This window comes from Lathamus discolor, chromosome 5 (assembly GCF_037157495.1).
Source record: "Lathamus discolor isolate bLatDis1 chromosome 5, bLatDis1.hap1, whole genome shotgun sequence".
Taxonomy (NCBI): domain Eukaryota; kingdom Metazoa; phylum Chordata; class Aves; order Psittaciformes; family Psittacidae; genus Lathamus; species Lathamus discolor.
In genome coordinates, this window is record NC_088888.1 from 1140397 (window position 1) to 1152444 (window position 12048).

The 12048-nt window shown below is 46.7% G+C and overlaps 1 protein-coding gene across 4 annotated transcripts in view; it reads left to right on the forward strand.

Annotated features, from left to right (window-relative positions):
• The window catches only part of TRERF1 (transcriptional regulating factor 1), a 99007-nt gene that overhangs the window by 14677 nt on the left and 72282 nt on the right, over window positions 1-12048 (forward strand). For 2 of the 4 annotated variants that reach the window (XM_065679307.1, XM_065679306.1), the window contains exon 1: window positions 3555-3658. The exons of the other annotated variants lie outside the window; for them this stretch is intronic. The gene's annotated coding sequence lies outside the window, so the exon portion shown is untranslated. Of the gene's footprint in view, window positions 1-3554; window positions 3659-12048 lie in introns of those variants that run through there. 4 annotated transcript variants of the gene reach the window in all.

Here is a 12048-nt window from a genome sequence, read left to right on the forward strand (position 1 = left end):
GAGTGTCAGGGAAGACATAATGCCCCTGACAGCCTTTTTTTTGGGGGGGGGGGGGAGGAAATTGCTGCTTTTTTTGCTGTGTTTCATTTCTGGTGCAGAGCTAGTGCAATATAGAGCACATATGGAAATGGCAGACGTTGTTGTTGGGGTTTGGAGCTTTTTTTTGTTGTCCTTGTTTCTAAAATTAAGCACACTGGAGTTTGCAAGATCCTGCAAAGAATTCAAATGATATTGCACAGTCATGTGTTCAAGAAACCTTTTTAATCTAGTTATATACATAGTGAACAGATCCAGCTTTAAAAAAACCCACATAGCGGAGATGAACCAAGTGGGATAAAGACAAAAGACTGCTAAATATCTGTGATTGTGCTTATTCAGGTCAGGTTTTGCTGTCGGCATCCTCTTGTGTTTCCATTCTTATTTTTGGTTGCCCTTCGTGTTCTTCCCTGTGTAAGAAAGTGACTTGTGGTATCAGCTCTGCTGCTTGGAAAATGGTGGTAACTGCAAACGGAATCATGGAATGGTTTCGGTTGGAAAGGACCTTAAATTCATCTCGTCCCAGCCCCCTGTCATGGGCAGGATTGCTTCACACTAGACCATGTATCACGCAACCAGAGTAGGTGCCTCTGTTTCAGCAAACTAACAGTGTCTGCTTCACGTGGGTAGGTTATGAGTCTGTTACACTCGCATCCCTGCACATGGGTAGTAAGTTCTTATTGTGCCACTGTGTGTTTCTGTAGTGTATTTCTGAGCTGGTTGCAGGAGTAGGCATCTCACAGCTCAACCATGAGTGCGCTTGGTGATGTTCTCAAGAGCAGAGCTGGTTACAGAATCTGGGCCAGCAGGGCAGCATCCTGATGAGCTGTCTGGCACAGGACCCTGTAAGACCAGCTAAGTGGATGAACTTAAGCTAGCTCTCGCTATGTATACCATCTTGAACGCTTCTACTGTGGCATCTCCAGAACCTAGACCTTGAACTAGTAGAAAACTTCTGGAGATGATTTTGATAGGGTGTCCTATAGCACTTCAGAGCAGGTGGCACTCAAGTCAGACTTTATGCTTTGGAACTGAAGAAGATGTACAGCATGTGATATAACTGTATGTGATACTCTTTTAATGCTTTCTGACAGTAAATGTAATGAAGAAGTCTTGGTATATGCACACACCCACGCAGAGTGCAGATCTGAAAGGCAAGGAACGCAGGCATATATGCATTATATTGCAGTTGTTTTCCCTTGGGGGCTTTGTTATTGTTGTCCCTTTCACAAAGTGGGAACCTGTAATTTTTCATGTGCTGTTCTTTGGCCCTCTCTGCCAGAGAGGCTCAATCTATCATGGTAAAAAAATCAATACAAAGTCTAGAGGTTTATTTATAAAGTAGAGCATGGCGAGAGGGTGCAAAAATCCCATTAAACCGGCAGTTTAGCACTAGCTGCATCTCTCTGGGACTCAGCTTCAAGATTTTAAACTATTAAAATTGTTACAAGAGTGCTTTTAAAGTACCACAAATCACCGTAAAACTCTCTAGTTGAAACTTGCCTTTATATAGTGCACTAGAATTCAGCTTATATATGTTTCTGGAGTGTCTGATGCTGCCCTCAAACACCGTTTTAGCATCCATTTTAGGGCTTTATTGCAGTTAATAATCTTACAGGTTTATGCTCGATTGAAAATAGGTGGATGTAAGAAGTCAGAGTTTCTTTTCCTGCATGTACATCTTCGTGCAGATGCAGTTCTGAGGAAATTCATTATCTCTGAGAGGTCTATGGGCTTCTGATGTAATTCTTCAGGATTGCCTGGCTTGGCACATGCTACCTCATTAGAGAAACTTACAGACTCGGGTAGCATTGGGTCATTTTATGACACAGAAGTTCTCACCAGTGATGCGATGGTCATCTGCTCCATGTTTCCTATCCAAAGAGATAAATGTGTCCCTCTACCTCCTAAATGTGATGCTGGGTTTGTGGGATAGTATCTGTATTAAACCTCTCAAACACTGGAAGCCATGTATCTGAAGTGTAAGCTTCGCCTCCCCGCAGCAGTCCTTCTGACTTGTTTGAATAGGTCGGAGAAGATTGATCTTGAAACGGTTGAGTTTCACATACAAGAGGCAGGGTATGTTTTATGTCGTGCAGTCTTTTATCCTGGGATGATGAGAATTGTTCCTAGAGGAAATGCCCAGAAAAAAGACGGTGAACTCTGTTGTGGTTTAAACCCAGCACCACGCAGCCCCCTCCCCCCCAGGGCAGGATGGGGAGGAGAATGGAAAGAATGTAAACCTCAGGGGTTGAGATAAGAGCAGTCCAGTAACTAAAGTCCACTATAATACTACTGCTAATAATAATGATAAGGGAAATAACGAGGGGAGAGAACCTAAAACTGAAAGGGGAAAGAAGTAAAGCCCAATAAACACAAGTGATGCCCAATACAATTGCACAGCACCCACTGACCGATACCCAGCCTGACCCGGGCAGCAATTTGGGCCTCCTGGGTGACTCCCCCCAGTTTCTATCGTGGGCATGACGTGCTGTGGTATGGAATAGCCCTTTGGTTAGTTTGGGTCAGGTGCCCTGTCTCTGCTTCCTACCGGCTTCCCATGCCCCTCCTCGCTGGCAGAGCATGAGACTGAAAAGTCCTTGATCAGAGCCAGCAGTACTGAGCAACAACTAAAAACATCAGTGTTATCAGCCTTGTTCCCAGACGGAAGCCAAAGCACAGCACTGCACCAGGGACGGGGAGGAGAATTAACTCTATCCCAGCTGAAACCAGGACAACTCTTCCTTGGGCCAAAAGCAGGGTTTTCCATGGCCTCGAGACAGCACGGACTGCTGGAGAACATAGTTCTTAATGAGAGCTGTGGGAGCAAGCTACATAACTGAACATGACAGAAGGCAAAAGAGAAACTCCAACTCGCCAAACATTTGTGTGTGGTACAAGTATGCACCCTGTCACACAGTCATATCCATGCATACATGTCAGTAACCTAATCCATCATTCCTGCATTATTCATCCCTCAGTTTCTCCTTCTCTTACTAATCCTCAGCCTACTTCTAGCTTACTTGTTGCCTTTGTTGGTTGCGTGCATTTTCCTCTTTCCTGGATGTGTGAAGTTGGAATCGAGTAACAATTTCAGCAAGCTTAAAAAAAAATCAGGGCTGTTAACATGGCCCTTTCCCTGTTAATTAACATCTGAAGTTCAGAGAAAGGCATCCAGCTTGTGTAATTACTGCGTGGTTAAAAACTCTGTGGAAAATGCATATTAATGCTTGGAAAGTGGAGATGCTAAAGGGACACCATTAAGGCTTGAAAAAACCCAGCGTATTTTTCAAGTCAGACAACTAACATCTATTCAGTGCGAAAAGGAGAGACTTCAGTTCTTACACAGCTGAGCAGAAATGTCTCACCAGCAGGTTAGCTGTCAACAAGCACGTGATGTAAATGAGCCCATCAGAACTGGGGTTGCAGCTGGGTTGATTTGGTTTGGCCAGATTGTGATTGCTGACAGCTGTGGTTGGGTTCCCAGCTCAGCTTTTCTGCCCAGGGTACTGCCCCTGGGGGCTTCTCCTTCCTCTTCCTGGGCTGGCTGTGGTTGGGGAAGGAGCATGTTGGCTCTGTCCCAGCTTGGCACTGTGCGCGGACCCATGTGAGATACCACCAGGTAGGAAGTGGAGGCTAATGGAACGTGTAGGAAGAGTTGGGTGAGAGAAGGTAATGTGGGTTGGAAAGCATTTGTTAGGTGAGCATGCTGCGGTGATGTGGAGGTTGCCTAAGATCATTTGGGAAGGTGATGCCTGTGAAGTGATGGTCTCCTCTCCTCTGGCTGTCCCATAGCATTCAGAGCTGCTGTGGAAGTTACTCCCTGGCTATGTCTCTTGGCAGAGCAGCTGCCTACTGAGCTTTTAAAGCCCTGGGAGTCAGTCCACTGGCTTCCATCTCCCCTTTTGTCTCAGTGGTAGCTGTATTACTGTTTTTTGTGCAGTTTTCTCCCAGTTTCCCAAGGAGTCTTTTTGGTCCTTTTATCATCCTCTGTGTGCGATGTGGAAGCCTGCGAACAAGTGGGGCTTTAATGGAAGTACAGGGAAAAGTGTGTTTTTATTCAACGCTTCCAATAGGGTAGGGCTGCTGGGCCCTGCATATGGCATGTGGTGTGCTGCTGCTTTAGGTGAAGATGTCCCTGCTTATTGGACTTAGATGAGCCTTGAGGGTCCCTTCAGACCCAAACTGTTCTATCATTCTGTGCTCTGAGTGTGTGCTGGGAATGAGCCCTCTCTTGATAAGAGCCCTTCCTTTGCTCAGCTCCTCATCTCTCACCAGGCAGGGCTGAGTGCTGGGTTGCCATCACTTCTTCTCCTTCCATGCTCTGCTTTCGCTGGTGGGATGTGTCATGGGGGATTGTGTCTCCATGGCCCAGAACCTGCAAGGCATGGTCATGTTGGACACTGCATGGGTCTGTTAGGGTTCTAGGACAAGCAAAATGGCCTCTGGAGGAAAACTTGGCCATTTTCTCCTTGCCTGCACGTTAACCTTTTGCAGGGAGTGGTAAGAAAGTGCCACTTTGTAGAGCATTGACTGGTTTTGGTGCTGTCCTTGAGGTGCGCTGAGCTGACACATGCTTTATGTGATGGGTGAGATGGGATGGATTAGAGCTGAACAGCTCTGGATCGTACCCAAAATGAAGCTACTCAGGTTGGTGCAGGGGGTAGCTGCTGATCACTTCAGCTTCTAAAATATCCTTGGGAAGACAAAGTAAGACCTTGTATTTCCCAGCTGGTGAAATACATCCGTTGGAGATGGCTGGTTGAAGTATTATGAGGGACATGGAAGGTGTCCCTGCCCGGGGCAGGGGTCTGAAACTGGATGAGCTCAAGGTCCTTTCCAACCCAAACCAGTTGGGGATTGTAGGAGCGCTGCCTTTAGCTGGCTGCCTGCAGGATGAGTCCAGCCGCACACTTACATTCACTGCATAGTCTGCATGCTGGGATTGGGGCATGGACCAGCTCCTGAAGAAATACCCTGTTCCACCTGGTGAGTTTTTCCTGTTATGTTGATTCGGGACATGGGGATGCCCTCCTGGAGGAGAGGAGAGGGAGGGAAAGGGGCTTTTTTTTTTGTGGGCTTGCCATAGGGAGGAGGTGCTGTTTTAGCGTGTTCCGATGATGTTCCTGAGCTTAATAGGTATCATGTAGCTGTTGGTGACTGGAAAGGACTGTCCTTCTGCAGGTCCTATCCCTGCCCTCTCCTGCCCCTGGGAGTTAAGTGAAGGACTCTATTGCTTCTTGTGATCTCTCTGGCAGAAAGGAGGAAGTGGTAGATACCAGTCTTCCTTTCTCACACATCCTTCCACGCGCATCTTGCTGGTGGTCACCCAAACTGTCCTCTAGAGATGCTGCTCTACCATGACTAATTTCCTGGCTTTTAGTTTGAAAATGGAGTCATCAGCGTTGTGCAAACCAGCTGGAACAATTTCCAGCCTCTTTTGTGTGGAAAAACCTAGAAAGCAGACCTCTGGGAAGAGGCGTTGGAGATGGGTTTTGGATGTCTCTGTGATTTGAAGACCGGGAAGGCAGGAATAAATGTTGAGGATTTAATCAAGACAGAGAGCACTGAAATCAGTAGATGCAAACTGCCAGGTAAAGAGTAACCAAGGCTGTGATCATGTGGAATTTATACTGTTAACTGTGATGCCATCAAAGCTTTGGGTCTGATTGAGACGATCCACCTGTGCAATAAGCATTACTGTGGCTTTCCTTTGCTGTTTATACTAACGTTTTTGTTGGTAGCATTTTGTGGACAGCCCTGCTTGTGTGACTCTGTGTCTGTGTGTGTTAGACATAACTCTGTTGGCTGAACTCCTTTCAGAAGCATTCTAACTAATAGATGTACAAGCATGTGACTTCAGCCAATTCTTCATGCGTTGTTTTCCCAGCTATAAAAAGGTTCCAGTTAAGGAAAATATTAACTTTTCTCAGCAAGTAAATCCAAGTGCAGGGAGAGGATTTTGTGTTTTCCTGCGTTGTGAGGTTTTTCTTTGGGATGTGTGTGTGCGCGCTTTAAAGAACGCTGAGGCAAAGTCCTTGCTTGCAGTATTGGCGATTTGGTAATGTAAAGCCAGATGTTTACATTACTTACATTTATTGTGTGCCACTCATTCAAAACCCAACAAATTCCAATATGCGTTTCATGTCTCTGTACAGCTGTGGATGTTGTGAATCCCAAAGCACAGAGCAGAACAACAAAAGTAAGCTTTAATTGTAGATGCAGTGAGTTAACGGAGATTTGCCTGGGGAAGCAGATTTGAAAGCAGCTAAGACGGGTCCCTCCTTTATCTGAGCAATTGAAGTGAGCGACCAGCTAGAAATAAGATCTTCAGGCTGGTGCAGCTCCGGTATCCGAAACCCATTTTTACCAGGCTTTGCCCTTGTTGCTGGAGCTATCAGCACCGTGCAGAATAATCTCGCTGAGCTCGTGGAGTTTCCGCAGGTCGGCATCAGCCCAATGGCTCTCAGAGTCTGGCCTCACTTCCTCCTTGGCTGGAAAAGCCAACCCAGTTCTTCAGACTGTGGGGGAAACCGGCTGGGCATTCATCTCGGATAACTGGAGGTTTGCTTTGCTTTTTTTGGTCTGGTTATTAAAGAAATTAATCTTTTCCAGACAGATTGTTTCCTGGGAATGCCGGGAGAGATGGCGATCTAAGGAGCTTCCTGTTAGCAGGCTTAGTCGCAGTGTTTGACTCCAAAGCAGCAAAATACAGCCTCTCGCAAGCCCAGCTGAGCCCTGCAGACAGCCTCTGCTCTCCAGCTACCCCAGCCCGAGCATCCCTGGGGGCAGCCTGGAGCACAGCAAACTTAGCGGTGTGGTAACTGCAGTAAAGGGGAAAGGCAAGTCCCCACTCTTTCAGTGTGGGAACCAAGAGAGAAGCTCTGTGTTAGTCTAACAACAGGGTTAGGAACTTCCTTGGATTGTACAAACTCAGCTCTTTTATTGCAGGGCACTGCTTTTAGAGTGCTCTTTAGGAGTTGGTTGGTATCATTGAATCTCAGGGAACAGCGAGTCGTTTACCCAAAATGACAGTTTTGGTGAAGAGCTGCCCCAGTGTAAAATATTTGAAGGTTTTGGGGTTGGGGTTATTTTTTTCTTCCTAATTCTTCCTCCTTTTAAACTTGTCTCGGAGATCTGCCAGCAGGCTGGGAAGTGGTTGTGACACTCACTAGCTCCACTTAAGCCTGTATCAAGACTCTACTCCAGGGAGTGCAATCACGCGATAAGCAGACGAGTCAAGCATGTCTTAATTGCTGCATGCTCCATTGAGATGCTTTCTGGGGCCTTTTCCTACTGGGCTTTTACAGGATTGGGGCCAGGAATTGGCTTTTCCATATACTGCTGGTGACCCCTGGCTGAGCAGCATGAAGAGAAAGTAGTGTGTGTGTGCTCATGGCAAATGAGAGGGCAGTTCACCTCTCGGGTTAACTCCTGGCTTTATTGGCTTGCACTTGGGAGAGGCTTGGTGAGATGGAAAATAGACTTGTCCCAACTTCCTTCAGTGATCCCAGTGCTAAAGTTCTGCCCTGCCAGTCCTGTGCTTCTTGGGTTAAGAGAAGTAAAGCGAGACAGCAGGAAGCGAGGATGTAAACTGTGCTTACTTCTTGGAAGCAGCAGGAAAATAATGACATCACTGTTTGCCAAACTTGGAGCAATCTGAAACTGAAGGAGCCGTTTTCATCACATCTATTTTGTGAAGGAAGATGTATGTATATAGGCTGAGGAAGTTGGGGCTGTTCAGCCTGGAGAAGAGAAGGCTGCGTGGGGACCTCATAGCAGCCTTCCAGTACCTGAAGGGGGCCTATAGGGATGCTGGGGAGAGACTCTTTATCAGGGACTGTAGTGACAGGACAAGGGGTAACGGGTTCAAACTGAAACAGGGGAAGTTTAGGTTGGATCTAAGGAGGAAATTCTTTCCTGTTAGGGTGGTGAGGCACTGGAATCGGTTGCCCAGGGAGGTTGTGAATGCTCCATCCCTGGCGGTGTTCAAGGCCAGGTTGGATGAAGCCTTGTGTGGGATGGTTTAGTGAGAGGAGTCCCTGTCCATGGCAGGGGGTTGGAACTGGATGATCCTGAGGTCCTTTCCAACCCTAACTATTCTATGATTCTATGATTGTATGTATTCTGTAGTGCTGCATGTGTGTTCTCAACTTCTTCCAGCGGTGGCTTGTACAGACATGGTCACGGCTTTGAAATGGGGTTTGTTTCATTGCAGACCTGATGGGTTGGGAGGCAGCGGGCATTGCAAGTTTTAATAACAGCAGGGATTGGCAGTGTTTTTTCTCCCCACCCATTTAGGTGTCTTTTATTTCTTTTCTATGTGAGGTCTGTGCATGTTACCCCATTGAAATAGCAGTATATGAGGCAGTTGTAATCCAGCATTTTGTGTAGTAATTCATTTCGGCCGAAAAAGGGGGCTGTGAAACGTTCTGTTCCCAGTTCAAAAAGGAAGTTTGGAAAGTTCTGGCTCTGGAATCCCAGTTCTTTCTTCTGGAATTTTTACTTGGTGGTACAGCTCCTTTCAAGAGGTTCTGCTGCTGCCAGAGCAATAGGATGCTCAATGAATATCATGGGCTAACACAGAGGCCTTTGTAGGATGTGAACTGACCTATCTAAGAAACCCAAGAGGGATAATTACAACCTTTCTTAGTCTACATGCTAATTCACTTTGTAAATCTTTTTCCATGCAAAGAGTGTGAAGCAATTACGTTTTGGAATCTGTACCTATATAGAAAATGGACTGTAAAGGAGATGCCTGTTTCAGGTGATTTTTTGATGTGTTCCAGATTAAAAAGAAAAATATAGCATATTAAATTGTTAGGCATCTTTACTAGGGTGTAAGGAAGATTTACGATGTAATGAAATATAGCTGCAACCCAGTTTAGAACTTGACAAATCCGGTTTTATAGGCCTGAATTATAAGGGATACCTCATTATTTGAGGGGAAAACTTCCTGTATTGTTATTTCTGGCACCCTGGGCTCCTCTTTGGTTGGGCTGCTCTCTGTAGGAGCTGCTTTGGGCAAGATGTCTCAGCTGATCCTTTTTCAAGGGAGCTGTGCGGGATGAAGGCGTAATTAAGGATCACATCCTGGCAAGCCTTTCGTACCGCATGTGGTCACTGATTTGGAGTTAAATGCTTGCAGTCCTCACTGCTCCTCTGTAGCTATGAGGAAATGTAGGTCTCCTTAAAAGCACAGACTTCTGCTTTACAGGCAGATATTCCTTCCTGATAGTGTATATCAGATACTGTCTAGTGTGTATCAGATACTATATAGTGTATATCAGATATGTACGGTGTCAGTAGCTATGCAGAACATAGCTACACCGAAATAACGTGTACTGCTTGCTTTTTATTTCATGAGAAGCTTCTATTCCTTCCTGCAGTGTACAGATCTCTTGATTGCCTCTCACTTTAAACTCAAAGCATGTCCTCGTGCAATGTATCCAGAGGAGGACCTGGCATTATGGCTTGCAGCACGCAATGGGGGACAGCACAAAACCCCCATCATTTGCTCAATTTAGGAAGTCTAGCCCAAATGCTGGGTAGCAAGTATCTCTTTGACCATCTTCTGAGGCTCCTTGTGGTATTCTTGTGTAGCTGTTCACAGGTTCTCCATTGAGAAACGGAATCACAGAATCACAGAATGGTTTGGGTTGGAAAGGACCTGAAGGTCATTGAGTTCCAGCCCCCTGCCCTGGGCAGGGACACTGGAACAAGGGATCTGTGTGCATTTGGGTAAACTGAAGAGAAACTCTTAGCTGGAAATGATGTTTTTTAATAGGGTCATGAGTTGCTTGTGTGCAGGGTTTCTGCTTCCCTTGCTGCCCTGGCGTGCAAAGGGATTGATCTTAAGCAAATTACACTTTAACTCCAGCCATATATATGCACAGAAGGAGGGGGCATGTGTCAAAGGAAAACAAAAGCACAGGGTTTGAGCTCAGATGGCAAATCCTTCGGGAACCATTTTTACTTGTTCCTGCGGGAGAGAAGTCCCAACTTCTCCCAGCACTGTCTCCGAGTTACCTGGCTCTGTGGCTCCACAGGCACTCTTTCTGATACCGTATCAGAGGAGTAGGGCATGGCTGGATGGCTTATGTGGTCAGGTCTAAGTAACGGAGCATTTACACTTAGGAGAATCTCATATTGAACGCTTAAGTGACTTACTGGGAAGCAGAGCTTTACAAGTTAGAGAGGAGTCCTGGTTTGGTATGTGGTGAATGCGCATGATGTTATGTGCTTAGCTTCAACAAAACCATTTGCTGAGTTTTCGTGGCTCTGATGTTTAGTCTTGCCCCCCCCCGTTTAGACATCGGTAGCCAAGTGTTGTCCCTCTGGATGTAGTCTCGAGTTGCACTTTTTTCAGATGGAGTCATCAGAGCAAATTATTTATGAAATGAGGCCATCTTTTTGGACTTCATGTGTAAACAGTCTTGGGTATGTAGAGAGGCAGAGAGATTCTTGTCTGTTTATCCACAGTTGAAGCCCAAATATTAAGAATTACAAACATTAAACCATAGGCTCAACCAGGTTGGAAGAGCCCTTTAAGCTCACCCAGTCCAACCATTGCCCAGCACTGCCCAGGCCACCCCTGCCCCATGGCACTGAGGCCTCGTCTCCACGGGGTGTGAGCACTTGCAGGGCCGGTGCCTGCAGCCCTGCCCTGGGCAGCCTGTTCCAATGCCTGAGCACCCTCTGGGGCAGGAATTGTTCCTCAGCCCCATCTAAACCTGCCCTGGGGCAGCTTGAGGCCGGTTCCTCTTATCCCATCCCTTGTTCCTTGGGAGCAGAGATCAGCTCCATCCTCCTCTCAGGCAGTTGTAAAGAGCAAAATAGTGCATTCCCCCCCAGTCTTCATTTAAGTCTTCCCTTTAAGGCTCAGCTTTCTTCTCTAGATTACCTGGAAGACAACTTTCACCTCGCCCTTGATCAAATGACTGGTTGCAGTGATGTTTCTGCTGCTGTGATTTACCATGAGTCAAGGGTTAGCAGATGAGCACTTTCAGTGATTCCTACTGGGGCAGGTATTAGTGTTATTGAAACTGTGGCCGCAGTTGCTTGTCACATCCTTTTAAGGGTAGGATCTGCTGTCTTCAGGCAATGTGATGAGTCCAGGACTGTTCATTTTGTTAGGAATGGTGAGACCTGGAAGCCCGCTGTCAGCCCACCAAGGTGCCATTTCAAATCTCCTTGGAGCCAAGCTGGTGTTGGACTTGGCTTACTTGTAACACATCTCAACAGGCAGCAAGGTGCTCCTCTTGTGTTTGGGATTTGGGGGCGGTGGGGAGGGACTCTAAAGGCCAGAAGTGGCTGGTCCCTCTTTCTCCTCTCACCATTACATCTTTTAGCACATGATGTGCTGGGGACCCGAGAGGTGCCCATCGGCATGGAGATGGGAGAGCAAGGAGCAGGATGCTCTGAAACAAGAGCTGGAAAGGTTCATCTTCCTTAGGTTTTAAAGGTACCAACTGCTGCCAGGGCAACTTCATCTGCGTGTTTGTTTTAGCTTTCTGGGGTTTATTTTTTGCCTTTTTTACCAAAACTTCAAACATCTGAGCCCATGACAGCAAGGTTTGCAAATCAACCCAAATCTGAGCATAGCACTGCACTTGAGTGAGCTGTGCTAATCTAAGCTGAGCTTCTGTTTCCTGCTTCGAGCTTCTCCCCCGTGCTCTCATTTGGCGCATGTACAGTGCTGTGTGCTGACAGACACCTTTGAGACACAAATCAGTCCAAGTGTGTGTTATGGCAACTGCTCCGTGCTCAGCGTTCCGTGTTCTTACCTGCTACCTCCTCATGGTTAGGAGGCAGGTGGTTGGAGTCGGGTAGGCTAGAAAGGGGTCCTACGTTTCTGAATGAACATCCATAACGGGGTGGTCTTGGGTCCTCTCTCTGTGTGCCTGTGGTCAGGCAAAGATGTAATCTGCCAATGAAGAGGCCGTGTAGCGCAAGCACTGTCTAAGCAGAATGCTGTAGGTAGTGAGTACGTTGAGCTGATACAGTCCCGAG